At 43.8% G+C, this 22,568-nt stretch overlaps 1 protein-coding gene across 2 annotated transcripts in view; it reads left to right on the top strand.

Annotated features, from left to right (window-relative positions):
• The window catches only part of RASSF9 (Ras association domain family member 9), a 47,325-nt gene that overhangs the window by 19,602 nt on the left and 5,155 nt on the right, over nucleotides 1-22,568 (top strand). The gene's annotated exons all lie outside the window — the stretch shown is intronic.

The following is a 22,568-nucleotide window of genomic DNA, read 5'->3' on the forward strand; positions in this document are numbered from 1 at the left end:
TTGATATAACCTCAGATTAGTTTCTAAGCATTCTCTACATAGGATGGTTGAAAGATAAAGTGAAAAAAGTGCTATGTGAATGGTGTCTTAGAAAATGAACCACAAAGTTTCCTTAAAGGGAAAACAAATGCATTTTAATAGCATGTTTAACAACACACTGCAGCCTTCTATACACAAACTTTCCTTACATTCAGTCAGTGTGCAAAGAGGGGGAACAGGCATCAGTGTGCTTACCTCACCTTGTGTGCATGGCACCTATGCTCAGTGGACATGCGCATATTTCTTCCCCGTGGTCAGGAACACTGCTTTCCAAGTGCTCCCGCTCAAGGAGGTAGCACTAATTCATGTGCATCTTTCTCCATGTGCCATGCTCACAAGCTGGTGATTGCATGGAGTTGGAAGGCAGCACCAGTGTGCCTATGCCTGTTCTCCCTCTCTAGGCTTTAACTGAGCTCTGGGATGTGTCACTTGAAGAGGGTTTGTAATTATCCCTAAAACAAGAATTCATTTTTTTAAAAAAAAATGGGACTGGGGGAAGTCAGTTTTGATAAGAGAAACTAAATGGGGAGGAAGAGTTAAATCCCTCCTGACCTGTTGGCACTGAGGGGCACAGAAACAGGCAGGAGCCCCTCTCAAGCAAGGCAGAGAAATCTAGCAAACACTGCCAGAGCTGTCAATCTCACAACAGGCAGAGCCACACTGAAGTTATTTATAGGGGCTAGTGTTTGCAGCTGTAACAGTGACCTAAAGTGTGCAGCACTTATAGCTGGATCCTCTCCAGCATCCTGCAAAGCCTTACAGAGGATCTGGGTCTCACAGGCAGAAGAGAGACCACAAGGGGCCAGCTGTGCTCTGCCTGAGCTGAGCAGTTATCTGGGTGTTACATCTTCTCCACTCCTGGGGTTCCCATGGTGATCTACTTAGTGGGCTCTTCAGCAGCCCTGTCTCTGACTCCAGCTCTAGGCTTGTGGCCTGGCACCTGTGGCTGCTTGTCTACTGATGGATCCTGGAAGTTGGAGGGTCCAGGAACTGCAGGGTGTGTCAGGGCTTTGACCAATGCAGAGTTAGTCACCACAGCATCCTCTTCCTTTGAGGAACACTCATCAGATCTAACCCTGACACCTACTGCACACAGCCCCAGTCTGAACCAGCATGCCATGCACCTGATGTTAGCATTTTGAAAATGTTGGGAAGATCAGATCTAAAATATTTATTCATCTTGTGCAACTTCAGGAATGTAAAAGTGCCACACTGGCAAGAAGTCGGGGGGGGGGGGGACCTTTTCCACATCCTTTTGTCTGAATCCCAACATATCCTATGCCTCCATCTCAAAAGTTCAGTTCTTTATGGGTGTTTGCAGACTTTTTCAAGGGAAAGATTTGTTTGGTTAGCTTACTACTAGCAGTTGGCAGGACAATTAGGTTACTTTCGTTTTAAATTATGTATGAGCCTATCAACTTTCTTCGGTCACCTTTGATTCAAGGCATTTCTACATAATTAATTGATTCAGAAATGACTGGAGGACAGCCAACTTTTGCTGGGGTAAAAGTGCTCCTGGTGTCTGAACAGGTGCATCCATGCATACTGGTTTCTTTATTGTCTTTTGCCCTATAAGGAAAACTAATTCCAAGGACAGTTTAGAAAGCTGGATAGCACTGGATTGTGGCTTCCAATACGGGGAGATATTACATAAATGGATTAATGTGATCTTGTGCTGAAAACCTCTAATTAAATCACCGGAGAGGTGCTGCATCATAGTGATCTCTCTCTCTCTCTCTCTCTCTCTCTCTCTCTCTCTCTCTCTCTCTCTCTCACTCTCACACACACACACACACACACACACACACACACAGAGAGAGAGAGAGAGAGAGAGAGAGAGAGCAGTGGGTCCCTTGCCACACCTTCACTGTTACTCATCCCCCACTCTTCTCTTTTATTCTTTCCCGCCTCCTTTTACTCTTTTTCATCCTCCCACCCAACCTTTTCTTGTTATCCTCTTACTGCCCCCAGTTTTTCATGTTGCTCTCGCCACCCCAACCGTTCCTTCCCACATTTCCACTCTTCCCAGCCTATTACTGCTGCTGCTTCTCCCAGTGAGTCTGAGACAGTGCTCCTGGGGCCAGGCTGTTACCGCCTCCTTCAGCACCACCAGTCTCTGTGCCCTTCTTCCAGTGAGCCTTGCTGCTGGTGGGGCTGAGAAAGTGCCTGTTGTTGCTGCAACTGGTGGTTGTGCTCCTCCTTGCTATCATTGCTCCAGTATGCTCTTTGTCCCTTCCCTGGGCAGAGGCTGCTCAGAAATGCTCTCCTGAGCACCAGTGCCTGTGCGCCAGACTCCATTTTTCACTGCCTCAGCGATGGCATTACTATATATGGATGTAAAAGTTGGATGGTGAAGAAAGGTGATAAGAAGAAAATTGATTTCTTTGAAATGCGTTGCTAGAGGAGAGTTTTGTGGATACCACGGACAGCCAAAAAGACAAATAAGTGGGTACTAGATCAAATCAAACTTGAATTCTACCTAGAAGCTAAAATGACAAAACTGAGTCTATCATACTTTGGTCACATCATGAGAAGAAAAGATTCTCTGGAACAATCAATAATGCTTGGAAAAGAGGAAGATCCAAAATGAGATAGTTCAACTCAATAAAAGACGCCATATCTTCCAGTTTGCAGGATCTGAGCAAGTCTGTTAATGATAGGATGTTTATGGAAGTCTTTCGTTTATAGGGTCACCATAAGTTGGAGACAACTTGATGACACATAATACACAGTGGCGGCAATTGTTCCCTTCAGCGTGGCAGTACTTCCACAGGTGCAAATAGTGGTACTGTATTTTGCATTTTTTTAAAAGCCCCTCTTTTTCCCCCCCAACGTTTTAAGATTTTTTGAAAGGCTGGAGTGACTCTCAAGTTTGTAGAGAAATGTTACTCATGAGTAAGTGCCCCGTTTTTTCAGATATAAATACCTGCAGATCAGGGCCACTTGGCTATTAAATATAAAATACACACGCACATATATAAAATGATTTTTCACTATAATATATATTCACTATCATGTCACTACTAGACATGGGCACGATCAAAAAAATAATCCCGATTTAGCTGATCGTGATTCCGCGGCGGCTCCGAACCCAGGTACCCGAACCTTGCCGATCAAGTCCCGTTTCCGATACAGAATCGGGAATCAGGAATCGGGAAGGCCGACGCGGGAGGGCGCCCCACCACCAACACTCCCCCACACCTGAGTGACCAGGCTCTAGAGTGTGTAATACTGTGTGAGCCCTCAGCCAAGGAGGTGCCGACTGAGCTTGGCCCCAGAGCTAGACGGCAGCCCTGGAAGCAGAGAGAGAGAATAGGAATAGAGCCCAACCCCAGCTGCAACACTCCCCCCCCAGACCTGAGCCCTCAGCTGAGGTGCCCACCGAGCTTGGCCCCAGAGCTAGGCGGCAGCCCTGGAACCAGAGGAGATAGCTCCCTATTCCCTAATTCCCTATCCGCTGAAGCCCAAAGCTAAAGCTCCCCCTCTCTCTCTCTTGCACTTTCTTTCTCCAAAAGCAGCAAGCGAGAGCTCGCCTCTGTCCCACTCCACCCGCGAGCAGAAAGTGAAACTTTGTTGCGCAGCACATGGCTATTTATAAAGCCTGGGTCTGCTACGCAGGAGGGCTGTGTTTGGCCGTAAGAGCTGCCTCTCAGGCTTTGCAGGGATGAGATTCGAGTGCCCATGGCTACAGAAGAACACCCCCTTCCCCCGCCCTCTCCTCTCTTCTCCCAAATGGACGAGACGGGCGCGCGCTTTTCTGGCTGCTCCATGGTTGGAAGGAAGCCCTGCTGATCAAGGAAAGCTGGGCTTCCATTCGCATTTCCAGGGCGTCAGAAGGAGGGCAAACAGCTCCGGCATTCCCCAGGCTCCGTTTCCACAGGGCTCCGTTCCCTCGGGAACAGATGGCTGGCGCCAGACTGTCTCCAGACTGCAATCCTGAACGTAAACCGATCGATCCGATCGAGACCCGATAGAGTGCCCCACCCGACCGCTGAACCGGGAGCCATGGTCGGAACCGATCAGCCCGGTCCCGATGGTGCAAATGCCAAAATTGGGGCAATTTTCAGACCGTAATTCCGATCGTGACCATGTCTAGTCACTACTCTATTTTTTATTATGAAATATATATGTATGGAGCTATCTACCAGGATGGACTTGCCTATCTTGAACTCAGACGTTTTACCGCCTCTACTTTTCTCCTTGACTTCTTCTACCTCCTTACCTTAGTTCCACTGCATCCAGTTTGGCAAATTCCTGGAGATTTGGAGGTGGGGTTTGGAGGCAAGAGGGACCTCAGCAGGGATGTGATGCCATCAGATCCACCTGCTGAAGCTACCATTTCATCCAGGGCAACTAAATCTATGTTGACTGGAGATTAGTTGAAATTCTGGAAGAATTCCAGGCCCCGCCTGCAGGTTGGTAACTCTACCTGCTTCTGTCTACTGTGAAATCATTTCCCCATCCCCAGCACTTCCCTCCCTTGCACCCACTTGTTGCACCCAGGGCTTCCCTCCCTTGCACCCACTTCCTCTTATTTTGAGTCCTGGTCACTTTTAGGGCACCTGTTGTCTTCTCCCTTGGTTCCTTATAGAATGGGAAAATGCCTTCATTGCTATACATTACATGGAACTAATCATGCAGATAGGCACAGCTGGATGGAAGAGGATGGTGTAGGGGCTGCTGATGCCACAAAGGCAAACCAGCATTCTCAGTCTGCATTGAGGGCGGGGGGGGGGGGCGTAGAGACTCTATTGTTTGCTTTTTTCTCAGATGAAAAGGTTTCTGGCTCAAACACAGGCTATGACATCCCCTGTCTCTGTTTCAGCATCACAGAGATGTCTCTCCTGTATGGCAGGTTAAATGGTTCAGGTGGAGGAGGCAGACAGACTAATTATCATGGAAGATGAAAGTAAAACTTTATATTAAGGACACCTGAGGAAGGATTTTGCAAGCCACTTGTTTTGCTGCTTCTACAACTTCCTGGTGTTCCAGTTATTCTTCAAGTACAGCAGACAAACGTAGTAGACCTTTGATTCTTGAGGAGATCCCCCTCAGATGACAACAGCCGTATGTGTAATGGTTAGAGGGCTCATGGGATTATCATGTGCCAACTACTTTCTCTCAGACTAAGCTACTACATACAGTTCCTGTGAGATGAAAAAAAAATGGGATTACCCATTTATGTATTCTGCCCTGAATTCCATGGGGGAAGAATGGGGATAGAAATATGATGAACAAGCAACAGATCCTGTGACTATTCTCCCAGAAGGCTTGGATCCAATGAAGGATTTCTGGGGATAAAAGGTAAGGCTATTTTTGCCAATTCACCATCCCTTTGTAAATCCCCAACTCTCCTTTTATGCTGCCCACCTCTCAGCAGCATTTTGGAAGCATTTTGGGCAGTAGCAGGTAGGGAAGAGAGATGTGAGAAAGTTGTGTTCTGCTTATGGAAATCCCTTTTGTTGCCCAACATTTCTAGTGGAATCAAGCCAATGATCAGCGCTCATTAGCCATTTTAGATCTTTGCTGAGTGTATATATGTAGGGAGGAAAAATCACACATTCTATATGATGATTAGAGATGGGCACAGACAGCAATATGAACACAAAAAAAGGCCACAAACAGCCCGTTCTGCTGTTCACGAGCAAGCTGTTTGTGAGGCCCCATTCCAAATGAACATGTGTTTGTCCCAAGCCCTGTTCATTGCGTTTGTCAGCCGTTCGTTAAACCAGACAGTCTGGCACCTTCAATCAATTCCCTTGGCAATGTAGGCAGGGACTGTCTGAACTCTACCTGAACTCCTTCTGTTGCCCTGGAAACCCCAATCTAAGCCCAACTTAGCTTGATAGACAGATCTTCCTTCCAAATGTGGAGCTCCAAATTTGTTACAAAGGAGCAAAGAGCAGGGGGGAGGGGAGTCTTCTGTAGCCATAGGAACACCAACCTCATCCCTGCAAACCCTGTTAGGCAGTTCTGACTGCCAACCATAGACCTCCTGTTTTGCTCTATGGGAACTCTGGTTATAAAAGGCACTGTGCTCGCAGCTCTGGCTTTCAGTTTCAGAAAACAGTGGAGTAGGAGAGAGCTGTTGCTGGCATTTTGAGAGAGAGACAGGGAGAGTACATTGGAACTTGAATGTTGTGTGTGTGTGTGGTGGGATAGGGATCTACTCCCTCAGATTCCAGGGCTGCTGCCAGCCTCTGGGGCCAAGCTCAGTGGGCACCTCGGCTCTCACAGTGATTGTTAGTGCCTGTCCTGCCTGATCTGGTTAGTTTTCTGGGAGTGCTGGGCTAGGACTCTACCCCCTCCCTCTGGTTCCAGGGCTGCTGCCCGGCTCTGGGGCCAAGCTCAGTGGGCATATCGGCTGAGGGCTCACAGTGATTGTTAGTGCCTGTCCTGCCTGATCTGGTCAGGTTTCTGTGGGTGCTGGGACCCCTCACTCATCTCCCTGGCTTCGCGATGGTAGCCTCTTTGAGGCCTGGTGGGCAGGCACATGGGGGGTGCTGCCGGCGTGCGGCCAACCCCCCACCCCCTAGAAAGGGAGGTGGCCCACCACAACCTCCCTGAGCCCACCAGGGGTCTGCAGTCCACCTCTTGAAATGGGGCCAAAGTCAACTGATGGCTCCTATTGTATCAGGTGAGAGTTTTCTGGGGGCACCTGCTTGGGAATGTATAACTCCGAGCTCCGTATTGCAATCTTGACCAAACTTGGATGATGGCTGGAGGAGAGCCTTCTGAACACTCCTTGCAAATATGGGCATTCTAAGTCACAAGGGGGTCGTTCTGGCACCAACGAACATCCAACCACAAACATGTTTGTGAACAGGTCATGTTCATTGATGTTCATGAATCACTGTTCGTGGATGACGATGAAGATTGTGTTCAGGTTTTTTTTCCTGTTCATGCCCGTCTCTATTTATGATCATGTATTTATGTAATGCTCTGTGTAGAGTCTTTACATGTAGACAGGTAGGGTGCTCTCCCCCCGTTTTTTCATCTGAGGCATATTTTTTTCTGAATTAAGTGATCCTAACAATTGCTAAAGAATATGAGGCATACTACTGATTCTAGCTAAGATCTGCCTGGTTCAAGATTCTTTGCAGGAATCCCCTCTCTCAGTGATTCATCGAAAGGAAACTAGCTCATAGATAGTGACATGCTTCCTACCTGTTTCTATACTAAGTGAAATATTAAGGGCACTTCTGTCACCATTTTTCTCTCTAACATGGAACATATATTGCCCATGGTGTCTATTGTTTTCCTGAGTAAAGGCTATAGCAGTGGCTTGGAAGCCACATGTGGCTCTTTGAAATGCCACCTGTGGAAAGTGGTAAATTTCTTTAGAAATTGGGATGATTGTATCATGATTATGGGCTCAAGATAAAATTAACAGCTTAATTTTTTAAAAACAAAACAAAATTCCTTGTAAGTAGAAAACAACACAGAGAGAGCTTCTAAGCATTCCTTTTACTCTGGAACTAAACTTGAAGGGAATGTTCAATGCAGAGAAGCATTTGAGTATTGGAGAACATGAAAGCTTGCGCACTGTTCTTCTCCCCACTCTAGAGATGCAAGAGCTGGCTAAGGTTCAGCAGTAGTAGAGAGAGGCAGGTCTACATGCTTAGAAGTACTTTGGTTATTATGAGAAAGATATATAGGCTTGGAGCAGTGAGCAGGGCATACTAGCTATTTTGGTTGCTGGGAATTGCAAATATGGATCTCTGCAATCCACAAAGTGAGTTCTACTGGGCTATAGGACCTTCATAGTAAAAATATCATTGATTGATCTGCAGATGATTTATAGTTCTTCTGAAGTCTCATCTTCCCACAGACCTCTCTAAATATGTTTTTATTTCAGTGTTACTATTGTTACAGTTCTGCTTCATAAACTGGACTTTTATACATGATACAATTGGGCCCTTCTCTCTCTACTTACAATGTGAAAAGGCAGTAATACAGGACTGGCACGTCATTCTAGCTATCTCTTGGCATACTGTCTCCCTCAGAAGGTGATGTGTGGAATGATTGTAAGTTACCTTACTGATGCTGACAGGTGGTTGGATTTGAGCTTCAGGTAGAAGTTACAGAGAATCACTACCCTGAGGGTAGTGGATACCTAATGTAAATAAATAACTTCTGTGACAAGTAAGGTAAAGAAGATTAGGTTTAGCCAAGCAAAGTCATTACTGCAGCATTACTGCAGACAATTATTGCATCGTTTCACTCTCAGTTTGTAAATTCTCTAGACAGTCATTTTACCATACTTTAATTGAGAATCATTTCCATCTGACACTAGAAAGAATTAAGTTCCCCTTCTTTTGTCATCTACGCACTATGTCAGTCTGAGAGTTCCGGCAAATGACATACACAGACACCATTGCTTGGTTGGAATTGCCACAACTTAGATTACAGCTAGATGGAGCATAGGCCAGGCAGATGGGCAATTGGATCCCCATTGGCATCAGAAGACCCTAATGCTGTCCAATGCATAACCAGTCCCCTTGCTGGTCTGCCACAGTAAGTGATATTCCACCACAAGCCATGCTGGTTGGCGCTTGCCTCCCAATCCACTGAGGTGAGCTGGACGGATGCCCCACTCACCCTTTTAGGATTCGGCCCAATGCCTCAAATCGTTACAGGGGGAAGGCAAAAGGCCTGACTCCTGCCAGTGCTCTGACAGCTGTATCAAGTTGGAGCCACAGACCCCCAAGTGGTCCCCAACGTCGACACCCAGAGGAAGGCGAAAAAACCCTAAGAGGCCCAGCCAATTTGGCCCTTGTGGGAAAAATTACTTCCTGACCCCTGCAGGTGACTGGCACAACTGGCCCTGGGAATCTCTGCCATAACTACCCAGGGGCCTGACTGCATCCCCCCTTGCCCTCTGTCTCTTGACCCGTTGTTGTGATCGTGCCTTTGTGGCTGAGGGACGCTTCTTGTAACTAGAAGAAACAGACTTTAGTGCCTCCCTCCCTCCTGACATAGCCCATGTAGGCCCTGGATGCCCAATGGCCTATGGCTTGTATGCACTCAGCTGACAGCCTCACATCCGCTGCTGTGGTAGCCGCTCAGATTTGGAAAGAGTGAGAACCATATTCCCCTGCTGGGAGCCCTGCTGACCACAGGCTGGACCTCAGTATTGCAGTGAACTGGAACCTGGTGAATAGTTTCTTGTCGATGTGCACCACAAACTGGCCTGAGACTGGGGAGTGCATGCCCAGGTCATCCCTGACAGCTCAGACAGGGCAGAGGACTATGTCCTTTACCACTCAGAGCTGGACCACTGTATCCCATCCCTGCTAGTCAGACTTGAACTGCCAGATGTTGATCTCTGGACTCCTGGCCCCAAGCTCGATGTCTCCCACCACCAAGACCCTACCCGATGAGTCCCTGGTCAATGCTGCCATGAGTTCCCTCACCCTGAAGGCCCCATAGAAGGCCAAGGTGAAGGCCACCCGGAACATTGTGGCCTCAAATGTGAGCGACTCACTCTCTGGAGTTGCCCGAGAATGCTTCGCAGCACGTTCCTTATGATTGGTTGCCTGGAATCCTTGTGGGGGGAGGGTTTGCCTGTGAGCCCAACCCACTATGGCGTGGTGGGCCAGGAAGTTGCTGGTGGGGTCTTTTCTACTTGTTGCTCTGCAAAAGAAAAAGATGGCTGCTACATGTGTTTTTATGGTCTTGAGTGAGTACTTGCTCTTGTCCAGCCTCGCTAGGTATTCTAGCAGAGCGTCCTCCGGTACCTCGCCCCCAGTGTGGCCTGATCTGCTTGCGAGGAAAGCTGTGAAAGCCATAACCGCAGCTGAGTATGTTTGCCTGGTGGATGCTGCCAGTGAATTTAATACCCTCTGGATGATGCATTGCTCCCAAGCTCCCACAGCCCTTCCAAGAAGGGATTTGGGTGGAGCTCGGTATTTGGTGCCAGGTCTTGGAATCTGTCCTCCTGCAAGTGAGAAAGACGATGTTATGTTGCAGGCAGAGGAGGACCAGCCTGCATACCAACTGCATGACCCACTCTGATCGAGATGACTGCTGGTTCACCACCACATCACGGCTTGACTGTCACACCAGAAGAGAACTTTCTTGTTCCGGAACTGGTCAGCCCAAAGGGTCACCACTACCATGATCAGGAAGAGTTCCCTGAGTATACCGCTGCCCTTCCAGCCTCCGGCCATGTCTTCGCACAACAACATCTGTTCCATTATACTCCAAACCCCACGCCCCCTGCGGCATCAGAATGGACCTGGAAGGCTGCCCCTGTCTCCAAGGGCTCGCACCAGAATGATACACCATTGTAGTCTGCTAGGAAGGTTCGCCACACCTGTCCTCTCTTATTTTGGAATTCGGCTGGACATTCTATTATGTAATGTCTTCCCCATTTTCTGTCTCAAGTTTTATTACATTGTTAGTTCTTTATAAAGGTTAGTTCTTTATAATGGAATAAATATTGGAAGAGAAAATTGTCAAATAACTGTTTCTAGTCATGAATTAAAGTTGCCACAATCAAAGAGCAGGATTAGACCTAATGGCGAAGTGTTCAGACACATACATCTATGTGTTGCTGTTCAATATTATAGAGAAAAATGATATGTTCCATTTAGGGACACTTGGAGGCTTGCCAACTTTCAGGTGCAGGCTGGGGTTCTCCCAGAATTACAACTGACCTCCAGATTAGAAAGAGCAGTTCCCCGGAGAGAAAGGCAGCCCTGGAGGGTGGACTTAATGTAATGACATCTCTGCTGAATTCTCTCTTCTCTTCAAACTCTGCCCTTCTCAAGCTCTGCCCCCAAATCTCCAGGAATTTCCAGTCAGAATTGGCAACTGTAGACACTTAGCATACAACAGAGGCAAAACCTGGCCATGGTGTGCAATGGGTTGCTGCACACAGAGAAATACTCACTCCCTTTTGGACCCCTGCAGTATCCATTTCTTCCCTCATGTTCATTGTTACGCCAGCCTTTCATAATCTTGAATCTTTTTGCTAGTATATATAATGAATTTGATTAATAGTGCTACCATAATATAGTGATCAGAGTCTTTGACTATGCTTGGAAGTCTTGGGTTCAAATCCCTGCTCTGAAGCTTTGCATGTGATCTTTGATCAATCACTGTCTCACACTGCTGGGGACTAAATGTGGGAAGATGTATTTAACCTTCAGTTGAATGGAAGCAGGGAGGAATAAAATATTTATACCCTGCCTGTTTTTTATCATGGAATTGTGTTCCTAGGAGATGTCTTAGTTGGGTAGTAACCTGACCATGGCCACCCCAAGCTTCTTTAAGGAAAGGTGGGATAAAAATATAATAATTAAACCCATACTAGTGTGCAGGGTTGCTGTGAAATGTGCCTTCCAGTCATAGCCTAAGTCACTTACGGTGCAATCCTGTGCAGAATTCCTTCAGCCTTAAGTCACTGAAATCAATGGAATCAGACTGGAATAACTCTACACAGGATTCCTCTGGAAGTATTGTCCACATTTTCTGGCTTCCTTGTCCTATATATGTCTGTAGACTCTCTACTACTTGTATCTCTTGCTTTTCTATGAAGGTTCATAATCCATTTATCAAAGTACGTTTATAATTTTCTCTTGGTTGAAGTACTTCTTCGTATGAAGTGGGCACTTGTGAACAGGAGGTCATAGTCCTTCTCTATACTGCCTTGGTCAGGCTGCATTTGGAGTACTGTGTGCAGTTCTGGAGGCCTCACTTCAAAAAGGATGTGGACAAAATCGAGAAGGTGCAGAAGGGAGCGATGAGGATGATCAGGTGTCTGGGGACTGAGCCCTACAAAGAAAGGCTGAGGGCCTTGGGAATGTTTAGTTTGGAGGAGATTGAGGGGGGATGTGATTACTCTCTTTAAATATCTGAAAGGCTGTCATTTGGAGGAGGGTAAGGACTAGAAGCTGTTCCAGTTGGAAGTAGAGGATAGGACCTGAAGCAATGGGCTTAAATTACATGCAGAGAGGTACTGGCTGGATATTAGGAAAAACTTTTTCACGGTCAGAGTAGTTCAAAGGTGGAATCAGCTGCCTAGGGAGGTGGTGAGCTCCCCTTCACTGGCAGTTTTCAAGAAGAGGCTGGATGAATATTTGTCAGAGATGCTTTAGGCTCATCCTGCATTGGGCAGGGGGTTGGACTAAAAGGTCTTTATGGCCCTTTCCAACTCTGTGATTCTGTATGTACTTGGAGATTTTATTTAAAACAGTGGAACTTATTTCTCAATAAATGTGTGCAGAATTAGAGTGAAGGAGTGCTTTGATCAGCTCCTCTGCCAAGTGCTTATTGCATGCTCTTTGTTCAGAATGGGTTTGGTTGAGTGGCTGCATTTTCCTGGATAAGTCATATTGAATTTTCAAAGTGCCAATATTTCAAATTTCTCTTGTGTCTGCCCAGATAGTAAACCTAAAATGGAATATACTCCATCAGAGGTCAGTGTTTTGTTCAAACTTGCTCTTTTCATGTCACCTAAATGTTCAAGCTTCAGTTCAAGGCTGCCTGTAAAAAACTGAGGCCTTATCTTGTGTGCTGCAATGTAAATTATAACTCACTTATCTATTAAGAGTTCTCTTTGGTTCATTATTTATTTCCATCATCTTCCTATAGCCCATGCTACATTCTCTTTCCCATGAGACAGGTTACTTTGTTGGTAAAACTGAAGAACTGTCTGATAATTCAGGAAATGAAATAGAAGAATTAAGAATAAAAATTCACAGGGTTGGAGTCCCTCAGCACTTTTTCCCAATAGAAATGCATTATTAGCCTTTACTTGTTATAGATCTGCAGGTGGTGTTTGAGCTTGGTAGCTGGAGTCAATCTTCATGAGATGGAAGTTATTTCATCCTTTCCTCTCCACCTTGAGGTAACTAAAATGAGTTTCACAAACCTGTCATAGCAATCTTTCCTCCATTTTTGTTCAGCGACATGGACTGAGGGCAAAAAGTAAAGTAAGCATATATGTTTACTTGCAGTTCCATCAGATTTGTCTGTGTTTATACCTAGAGCATGAAATAAGGTTTGAAAATGCAATAAAAATGCCTAGTATCCCTAGGCTTTATCCAGAAATGTATCCAGGACTGATCTTTGAATTTCTAATGAAACTTAGAACTTGAAGAGTTCTGCCCAAGGGCTTTTGGTAAAACCATGTTTTGGTAAAACCAAGTTTATTAACATTTCAAGAAAAGGAAAGGAGTAAGGAAACTCTTACTTGATTATGCCTTTGATTTTCATAGATAGCAAATAATAACAATCTCTTCATAGAAAACTTACTTTTAAACTGCTGTTTAGTGCTGCCATATGTCTAAAAAGATATCTATTGACTGGCCAATGTCTGTCGAGAGGCTGTATTTTCTGATTGGATATTTCCTAATTCTGGGTATATTGGTACTGCCTGTGGTTACTCACTGTTGAGGGAAAGATTCTTGTATCTTTTGTGTTTCACTTCATTATGAATTGTGATGGGCAAACTCCCTCAGGCACAGTTTGATATGGAGCTGGCAATTCTGACTGACATCAGAGAACACTGAGGGGGAAAGTTTGTGTTTTCCTTCTAGATAGGTTCTAAATTTGCTCATACTTGCTGCAGTGCTAGCCTTGCTAGCCCTCAAACCCATGAGCCGCCAATTAAAATTTGAGCCAGAGAAGCACTCACAAGGCTAGCATGTGGTGATTTTATTAAGCACTAAAAATCACTCGTTGTATTACTAAGAGCTGCTCTTCATTTAGACTTTCCCATGCAAAGACAAGCAGTGTGTTCATTTTTTATCTTTAAAAAATAATTCAGCACTTAATACCAAAACCTATTTCAGTGCTTGTGGATTAACTGCTAAGAAAATCAGAAATAAGTTGAATGTGTGGAAAAGCCTTAGGATAGGCAAGACCTTTACCAACAGTCTGAAAACCAGTCAGATCCATCAGGTTATGGGGGCAGACCATCTTAATCAATCCCCCAACCCTGCAGAGTCTTGATATCCCTGGAAGTCAAACCTTGGCAAATAGTGATCTGCCAATGACAATGGGACTGTCTTCAATCTCCCCAACTTCAGATCATTTTCTTCCTGCCCACAGCAAGACACAAGGTCAAGAATATGACTTGTGCAGTGTGGGGGGCCTGTTTATTACCTGAGACAGTGGTTGTCATGGTGCTCATGAAATCCTGAGGAACTCCTAAAATGGTAGCCTCAGCATGGCTTTTGAAGTTCCCTGAAACAACCAGCCTAGGAGTCCTCAACACCACCTCCGAGACTACCTCCACCGGTTCAGGCAGGGAGACAACTCGGCATCAGGGAGGGTGGTACACCGACATAATCCCAATCCTCTCTCCCACTTCCAACACTAGATATACTCTCTTAAATCTAGCAGAGTCCTGGACTAGGCAGCAATCCTGGGGCATAGAATCCCGATATCTTACAGTGACACCACCTCCCTACTTGCCTGGCCTGTGCTGATGTATGACAGAATACCCTGGGTGCATAGTTGGGAGGTTAATTCCTCCTCCCTCTCCCCAGCCAGGTCTCAGTGATACTTGTCAAATCACTTCTGACATCTAAAATTAGATCCTGGATGGTTGTTGTTTGGCCTGTAACTGACCTGGAGCATTTAAAAGCAAGCTATTATAGCCCAGTGGGATGTTGAAATCATCGCAAGCATCACTCTGACTGGAAGAAGCACAAGAAGAGGCAACAGCATGCAAATATCTGCTTTCCCTTCCACTTACACTGCCTGTTCTTTTACCACTACTCTCTCTCTCTCTAACCCACACTCTGTTTATTGTGGAACCCTCCCCCACCTCATTCTGTTCCCACCAAGGACACACAAGGACAAACAACCACACTTAAACACTACAATTCAGATGCCAACTTTCACATTGCTCTGGATAGGACAAACAAGTCCAGTGACCATCTCTCACCTGGTTCTGGACAAGACAGAAACACAAAGACTACCAGCTCTCTCCTGATATAAGACTAACAACAGAATGGCAATTGTCTTCAATAGGCTTGGCTCCATGTAGGGGTAGATGGATCATTCATCACTTTACTGTAGCTCATCACACCCAGAGAACATCCAGGGTGTTAGAAGAACATCAGGTTTCCAGGTTGCTAGCCCCAGGCTAAGAAACACAGGGCAGGATCCCTTTGGCTCTCACCCTTCAGCTCGTACCTCAACCCAAGCATCTGTTTAAATAGGCCGGGTACCTGTAGACGTAGTTAGTAGCTGTCCTACTTGTGGTTGAGCTCAGTCTACTTTTGGCTTAGCTGTATTTACTTGTAGTTGGATCTATGATGCTGAGGCGCTGCTTCCCAGCCCCTTTCCTCTATGTTTTATTTTAGGATGAAGAGTGCTGTGTTTTATTCAGGACATATAATAAAACAGCTTTTATAGGTTGGGCAGGTCCAGAAACACTTATTGTTTATGAACATCCAATTCTTAAAGTGATCCCCAAATAGTGATAACACAGTTTATTCTGAATGTAATGGGGTAATGCCATGATAATTTTAATTACAGAAGCTCACTTTTTTGACAAAGGAAAAATGTTTGTGATGTTAAAATAGTTACTAACAAGGAGAAGCTTGGCTCAGAGCATCCCTGTCGGGATATTGGCAGAATTAGAAGTAATTGAAGAATTATGATGTAATTTGCCTGAAAGGACCATTTGATATTAGAACGAATTGGCTTAATCTTCTGAAATGTGAGATGACAAAGAACAGATGTTTGAGATATTACAGTTGCATGGTACTGCCTGATGAGCTGGGAATTCATAACTTGCTTTAGATGAAAGAAATTATAAAGCAAACCAAATGACAATTAATATACATAGTGACTGATAACATTAGCCTGTCCACAAATCGGACAGAAGAGGATCACTCCTAAATCCCTCATGGGGAGGGGGTAGTATACCAATGTATTAGTGGCATGGCTATTTATCTACTTGATTTATAATCCATCTTACATCATTCTGCTCATCTTTATTTTATTCTTGTAACAACCCTGTGAGGGAGGTTAGCCTGAGAGGGTGTGTCTGGCTTGAGATCACCTAGTAAGCTTCCATGGCTAGTAGAAGACTCCTGCAGTACTGCAATACTCTTATAAAATGTCAAGGGTGCTCCTCACCAGTTAATGGGGGGGGGGAAACCTGGGCAGAAACCATAGCATAGTAAAGGACGACTGGAAATTAGTTAAAATTCTGTTTGTTTGGGAAAGGGGGATCAATCCTACCACCAGTGATGGCATTATGTTCCTGCAACAAGTAGTTAAATATACCATATGAGTTATTCACTGTGAAGTGATTTCCTGAAGGTTATGTCTAAAAGACTCCTCAGGTATAAATGCCCTGGAATTTCAAATTCAGATTTAAATATCAACTATCCTTACACTTGACCAAATTCGCTGTTATTACATATTTTATTCCTGCGAGAGATGCTAGCATGCTTTTGGATAGCCTTATCTTATCTCACTCTCTGTTAAACAAGGTCAGCTACTTTTCTGAACGCACTTGTATAATCTTCAGTTTACAATGTTCAGGCTGTAAGTGCAGGAGATTCACGGCTCCTGGAGTGTCGGCCCTTATTAGTGAATATTCTAAACCTCTCTGTCCACAGAGATAAACCTTGGTGCAATTAATCATTTGCACAATAATCATATTTAGCATTTGTTAGGACAGCTGGGGAGGAAGGACAGCTGGGAGAGAGTGGTTTGCCTAAACCCAGCCAGGCAGCTCATAAATGGGCTGAGAGCTGAACATACAACTTCAGTTTGGAACTTGTGTTCTTAATTAGAACTTAATGATGGCATAAGCAATCTTTTCTCTTTTTTTCTCTGTGAATTTAATTTCATCAGTGTAGCATTACTGTTGCAAGTACTATACTCTTTAACTTGATTTTGTTTATGACATTTTAAAAGTTAGGAGAACTGAAGTAAATAATGACTAAAATCCAGATTTAGGATGTGCTGTTTTGGGATAGCTTATAATCATAGAACTGGAAACTTGAAAGGAACCAATGACTCATCTGACTCAAGCCTGTGCCCTGAAGCAGGACATCCTCTGTATAAAGCATTTCCTGACGGCCGTATGCCCAGTTCTTGCTTGGCTATTTCCATAGAAGGAGATTCCAAAGTCTTTTTAGGCAACGGATCCTGTTTTGCCTTAGAATGGTTCATGAAAAGATGTTTAAGAATGCAACGTGGTACATCTTAAAAGCATAACATACTGCAAAGTGAAACCTTTTAATATAAGTGCTACTGTAGAGAGAGGATGATACTTGCTTCTATCTTGTAATTGCCTGCTTTTTTCATTCATTATTTATATGTGTTGCCTCACTGGTTGATTTAGATATTGATGTGTTACTAAGTTTCTAGATTAAGTGAAATGTTTAAAAGCCCAAGGAATTCTGTGAGTGAGATTAATAGCTGGAACTATTGCATATACAATTGAGTAGGGGTGTGTACTAAAAAAAAAAAAGTCTGCTTCAGTTTCAGTTCCAGGGGTCCTGGAATCATTCAATTCCATTACTGTATGTTCTGAGTGGGCCAATGCCGGTTTAGAACTGATCCGTTTGGTGTTTTTTTTTCTTTCTTCATTTTACTGAGTTTCATTCTGTTGAGCAGGCATTGACTGCATATGCACAAACGCACACTGATCTTTTCAAATGGAGGTGGGGAAGGGATACTCTGGGAAAGATGTGTTTGCACTTAACCAAAAACAGCATCAACCATTATTGGTCCCTCTTCTAGTCTAAACCATTGATCCACTGAGTCTTTCCTCAAGGACAATAACACACACACACACACACACACACACACACACACACACACACAGAGCAATAGACCTGTAGAAGGCGAGTGTCAGTTGGTGGGCCAGCAGTAGCAGAGTGCTTTCAAGTAGGACAGCACTCCAACCAGTGCAATGCAGAAGCATTAAAAACAATCCTGCTTCGTGTTCACTTTTTTTCTTTTTCTATAGTGCCAGTAATGTACTGTCTTTGCATCTTGCTGTTGCTGCCATGTTTTTTGTGTTTTTGTAATTTTGTTTCTACAATGAAGGGTGAATCCAAATCCTTCCTTTTGATGCTCTGTGTTTTGCTGCAAAACAGCATGTTCTTACTGCCAATCTTTTCCATCGCCCAAGTGCAGGCAGAATCACTCCCCCATACCCACCCACCCACCCAAACAGACCTATGTTTTTATCTTAAGTTTTCCTTTTTTTGTGGGGGCAGGTAAGATAGTTTTTGAAAGAGTGAAGTAGGTACGCATTTGCCATTTGACTCAGAAAAAGAGAGCACCTTGAAAGACTATGGAAGCAATCCTTAACAAGTCTACTCAGATGTAAGTCCCATGTTATTCAATAGTGCTTACTCTCAGGGAAATGTCTTTCAAGTTGTAGACTATGATTGAAGTCTCCCTTCTAAACATTTCCAAAGCTGGTAGGAAAGAGGAGGGGGGTCTTCCCTTGCAAGGATGTGATTTGCAGGGAGGGAGAGAATGCCATTTCCTAGGTAGTGATGGTGGGGGAAGATCATTCATGTGCATTGGTCTTATTCCCTCTTCCCACTAACAGAGTTAAAAAATAATGTGAAGGCTCTGTCCTTTTGGACTCTGATTGGTGAATACTGTTCAGGAAAAACAAGATGCTGCCTTCTGAGGCAAGCCCAGTGCCTGCCTGCCGCTGCAAGGTATGAAACAAAATGAAACACAAACTTTTTGGTGGGAAGAACTTGGAACAATTTAGTTTCCTGGATTTGGTTTAGCATCCCAGAAGCTGTTTTAACAAGCTGAACCAACAATTTTCAGCTCACTTTTTCCCATTATGCACACCTGTACAGTTGAGCATTCGATTTGCTAGGCCGCAGAGTTTAGGTTTTGAATCCTTATTATGCATATTTGTTCATTGTTTTAATATTTTTAAAGTAGCTTATAAATGCAGTTAATAATTCAAAGTGAGGGGAAATGTCCCTTATTCATGTGCAGTTCAGGTTTTGTCTAATAGTATTTATTTCAGTAAATTAGATTTAGCCTGGAAAAATTAGTGTGTGCCAAGAGGTAGCCTTCAGCTAATTTAGACATTTAAAAATGCTTATTTTGATTTAAATTAACAAAGTTTCATATTTTTTTTCAGCATAATTTTTTTTTTAGAATTGGAATGTATATTTTCTATTTTGCAGAAAATAGTGGAGTGGGTTCTCCCCTTTTCTACCATTCCACTGAGCAATGTTTGAAGCCTTCTTCCAATTTTTAAGTGGCTGGAAGAGCCACGTAATTTGGAGGAATGCTGCTTAGGTTGGAGGTAGGCTCCTTGGAGAACTTTTGGATCCACCTCACTGAAGCTTTTATAGAACCTTAACTGCAGCTTCAAAGGTTTCCAGGATCTATGCAGGGGTATGCAGCACTGTCTTAATGCAAAAGTGGCATTAGGCTTGTATGTGCATGTATGGTTGGGCACTAGATTCATAGGAAGAGTCCTGCTGGATCTAGGGTTGCTAACCTTCAGGTGGAGGATGGGGATCTCCTGGAATTACAACTGAGCTCCAAACAACAAAGATCAGTTAATCTGGAGAAAACAGCTGCTTTGGAGGGTGGACTCTATGGCACTATATCCCATATAGGTCTCACCAATCTCCCAACCCTGCCCATTCCAGGCTTCATCCCCAAAATCTCTATGAATTTCCCAACCCAGAGCTGGCACCCCTATGGATCAGACCTATGGGCCATCTTTTCCAGTATCCTGCTTTCCAACCAAATGGCACAGAAACTGCATCAGCAGGGGCACAGAGGCTAAAATCTGTTATTGCCCTCTAGCAGCTTGTATGAATCAGGAATATGGGGTTTCTCTTTAACCATCATGACCAGTAACCTTTGGTGAATCTGTTCTGCATAAGTTTGTTTAATCAGCTTTAAAAGTCACCTTATTGTTGATCATCACTACCTCCTGTTGTGGTAAAAGGATATCAGGAAAGCTCTGCTAAAACTATGATCTTCATTTCTGACACAACATAGGAATGCCTGCTGCCTGTAGAGTATTTGTATTAGGGAAACAGGAACTTGGATGTCGCATTTGAATAGCAGAACTAGAAAAAATGAATTTTTCAGTGCTACTTAATTCAACATGGCTAATTCTGGATATTTTCTGGTAGATTATTCCTTTTTTATTTTTATCAGCACCTGACATACATGTGAAACTCTTGGTTGTACCTGGTAACTATTGTGTTAATGCCTATAATAGTGATAAATTACTTTGCTGTTTACTGTAGCTGTAAACTACTTTAGTATCTTTGATAATGCTTGTTTCAGTGTGAGTGTTGATGCTGCTACTTAAAACAAATGTTACGCTCCAGAGTTTGTTGACATTTTATTGCTGACCTCTGTTGCAATCTTCTGTTCATATATTACTTCAGTTTTAAATGCCAGTGAAAGTTAAGAATTCCATTTCAATTTACCTCTGGTACTATGTAAACTGAAAGGTGCCAGGTATTTACTTAGTATCCAGTGACACATTCTGAACAAATATGATCTGATTTGGTCATTCTCCTACTCTTTGTCCCTTCCCATGTTTGGAATTCATGCTCATAAACAGATGGAGTTTTTAGTTTCATTTTATAAACCAATTTGTTGCATTGCTTATTGTATGTATTTTTCTGTTCTCTTATTACATTGTTTAATAATTTTGACACATACCTTCTTTCTCAATGAGAAGGACGTTTGAAACATGACGTAAAATAAATCATGTAACAGTTTATAAGTTGAAATATATCAGTTTATACAGAACCATGTGTTTCAGAAACTCTAGTCACCTTTCTTGAGGAGTTAGCCGTGTTAGTCTGTAGTAGCAAAATCAAAAAGAGTCCAGTAGCACCTTTAAGACTAACCAATTTTATTATAGCATAAGCTTTCGAGAATCAAGTTCTCTTCATCAGATGCCTGATCAAAACTGGGCAGATACAGAAGAGGAGGGGGAAAGAGGAGGGGGAGAACACTTCAATCTACCAGGACATTCCACCAAAGACTTAAAGGTCGCTGTGGTTCAACAGAAACCTTTCAAAAACAAAATCCAACGGGAGGCTGCTGAATTGGAATTCATATGCAAATTTGACTCTGTCAAGCGGGGACTGAATAGAGACTATGAATGGTTATCACATTACCAGAGGTAACAGATTCTCTTTACAGAGGCGTGATCTGGGGGAGCCCAGTGACGCCTGGTGTGGGCTTTCGGGGACCACAGTTCTCTTTGTCAGATGCAACTGGCAGGGAGAGCTGTGGTTACCGAAGGCTTATACTACATAGGAATTGGACACCTTCACTGCTACAAACTGACTGCACACCAAAAGGAGATGTTTACATTTCCAAGCAAAGGAATGTTTTGATTGCCTCTATGCTAATTGCATTCTGCCTTCTTGTGATTTATGACCCCTCCCTTTTCTGTCTCTTTCCCCCTCCTCTTCTGTATCTGCCCAGTTTTGATCAGGCATCTGATGAAGAGAACTTGATTCTCGAAAGCTTATGCTATAATAAAATTGGTTAGTCTTAAAGGTGCTACTGGACTCTTTTTGATTCTAGTCACCTTTGATACCTCAGATCATTTTCTTACATGCTGGTATATAGGCATATAGGGAAACATGAATACCAAATTGTTGAAATATCTTGTGAGGATGGTCCATAAAGTCCTAAAACTCTTTTGAAATATGAATTGGTACTTTTCTTTAGGTTCAAAAGTTTCTGTAATTTGAGAGTATGCAAGTGCAGAGGTACAAGGAACTGGTAAGGCACATTTCTTCCCCTGCAGAAAAAGCAATCTGTAGCTATGCAACTGAATTTCAGGAAAGGTAGAGGCTGAAAATGAACAATTGGGACATATTGTGAATGAAGTCTGTTTGCTGGGAATTGTGTGGTTATTTTTGAAGCTGTGTAGGAGGAGGATGTTATCAAGACGTTTTAAAATCAATTCTCTGTAAAGTGATAGAAGAAGCAGGTGCATATACTCTAAGGATATTTATTTATTTATTACTCTTTCATCCTACTCTTCCTCCAAGGGTAAAGGAAAACCCCTCCCCTAACTACCTAAGGCCTGTGGAAGGGTATACAACACTCCCTGCTGCCAATGATCCATCAGACTTAAACAGGTCTTCAATGCATTCCATTTAAACAAATGAACTTGTAAAATGAGTCATTTTCCCCTTGTCTTCACCTGTTACATATTTGTAGTATTTACTGCAGCATAATTTTTCCACTGGTGTAGTACCCTCCATTTCTCTGCTACCTGCTCACGGCATGTTACAGTTACTACCTGGTAGATAGATTCTCAGTGCCAGTCTCAATTCCTTAGGCATCTAGAAAGAACTTTCTTCTGCCTTGGTTGTTGTGGATTTTCCGGGCTGTATAGCTGTGGTCTTGGCATTGTAGTTCCTGACGTTTCACCAGCAGCTGTGGCTGGCATCTTCAGAGGTGTAGCACCAAAAGACAGAGATCTCTCAGTGTCACAGTGACACTGAGACACTGTGACACTGAGAGATCTCTGTCTTTTGGTGCTACACCTCTGAAGATGCCAG

The sequence above is a fragment of the Eublepharis macularius genome, chromosome 9, assembly GCF_028583425.1.
Source record: "Eublepharis macularius isolate TG4126 chromosome 9, MPM_Emac_v1.0, whole genome shotgun sequence".
Taxonomy (NCBI): domain Eukaryota; kingdom Metazoa; phylum Chordata; class Lepidosauria; order Squamata; family Eublepharidae; genus Eublepharis; species Eublepharis macularius.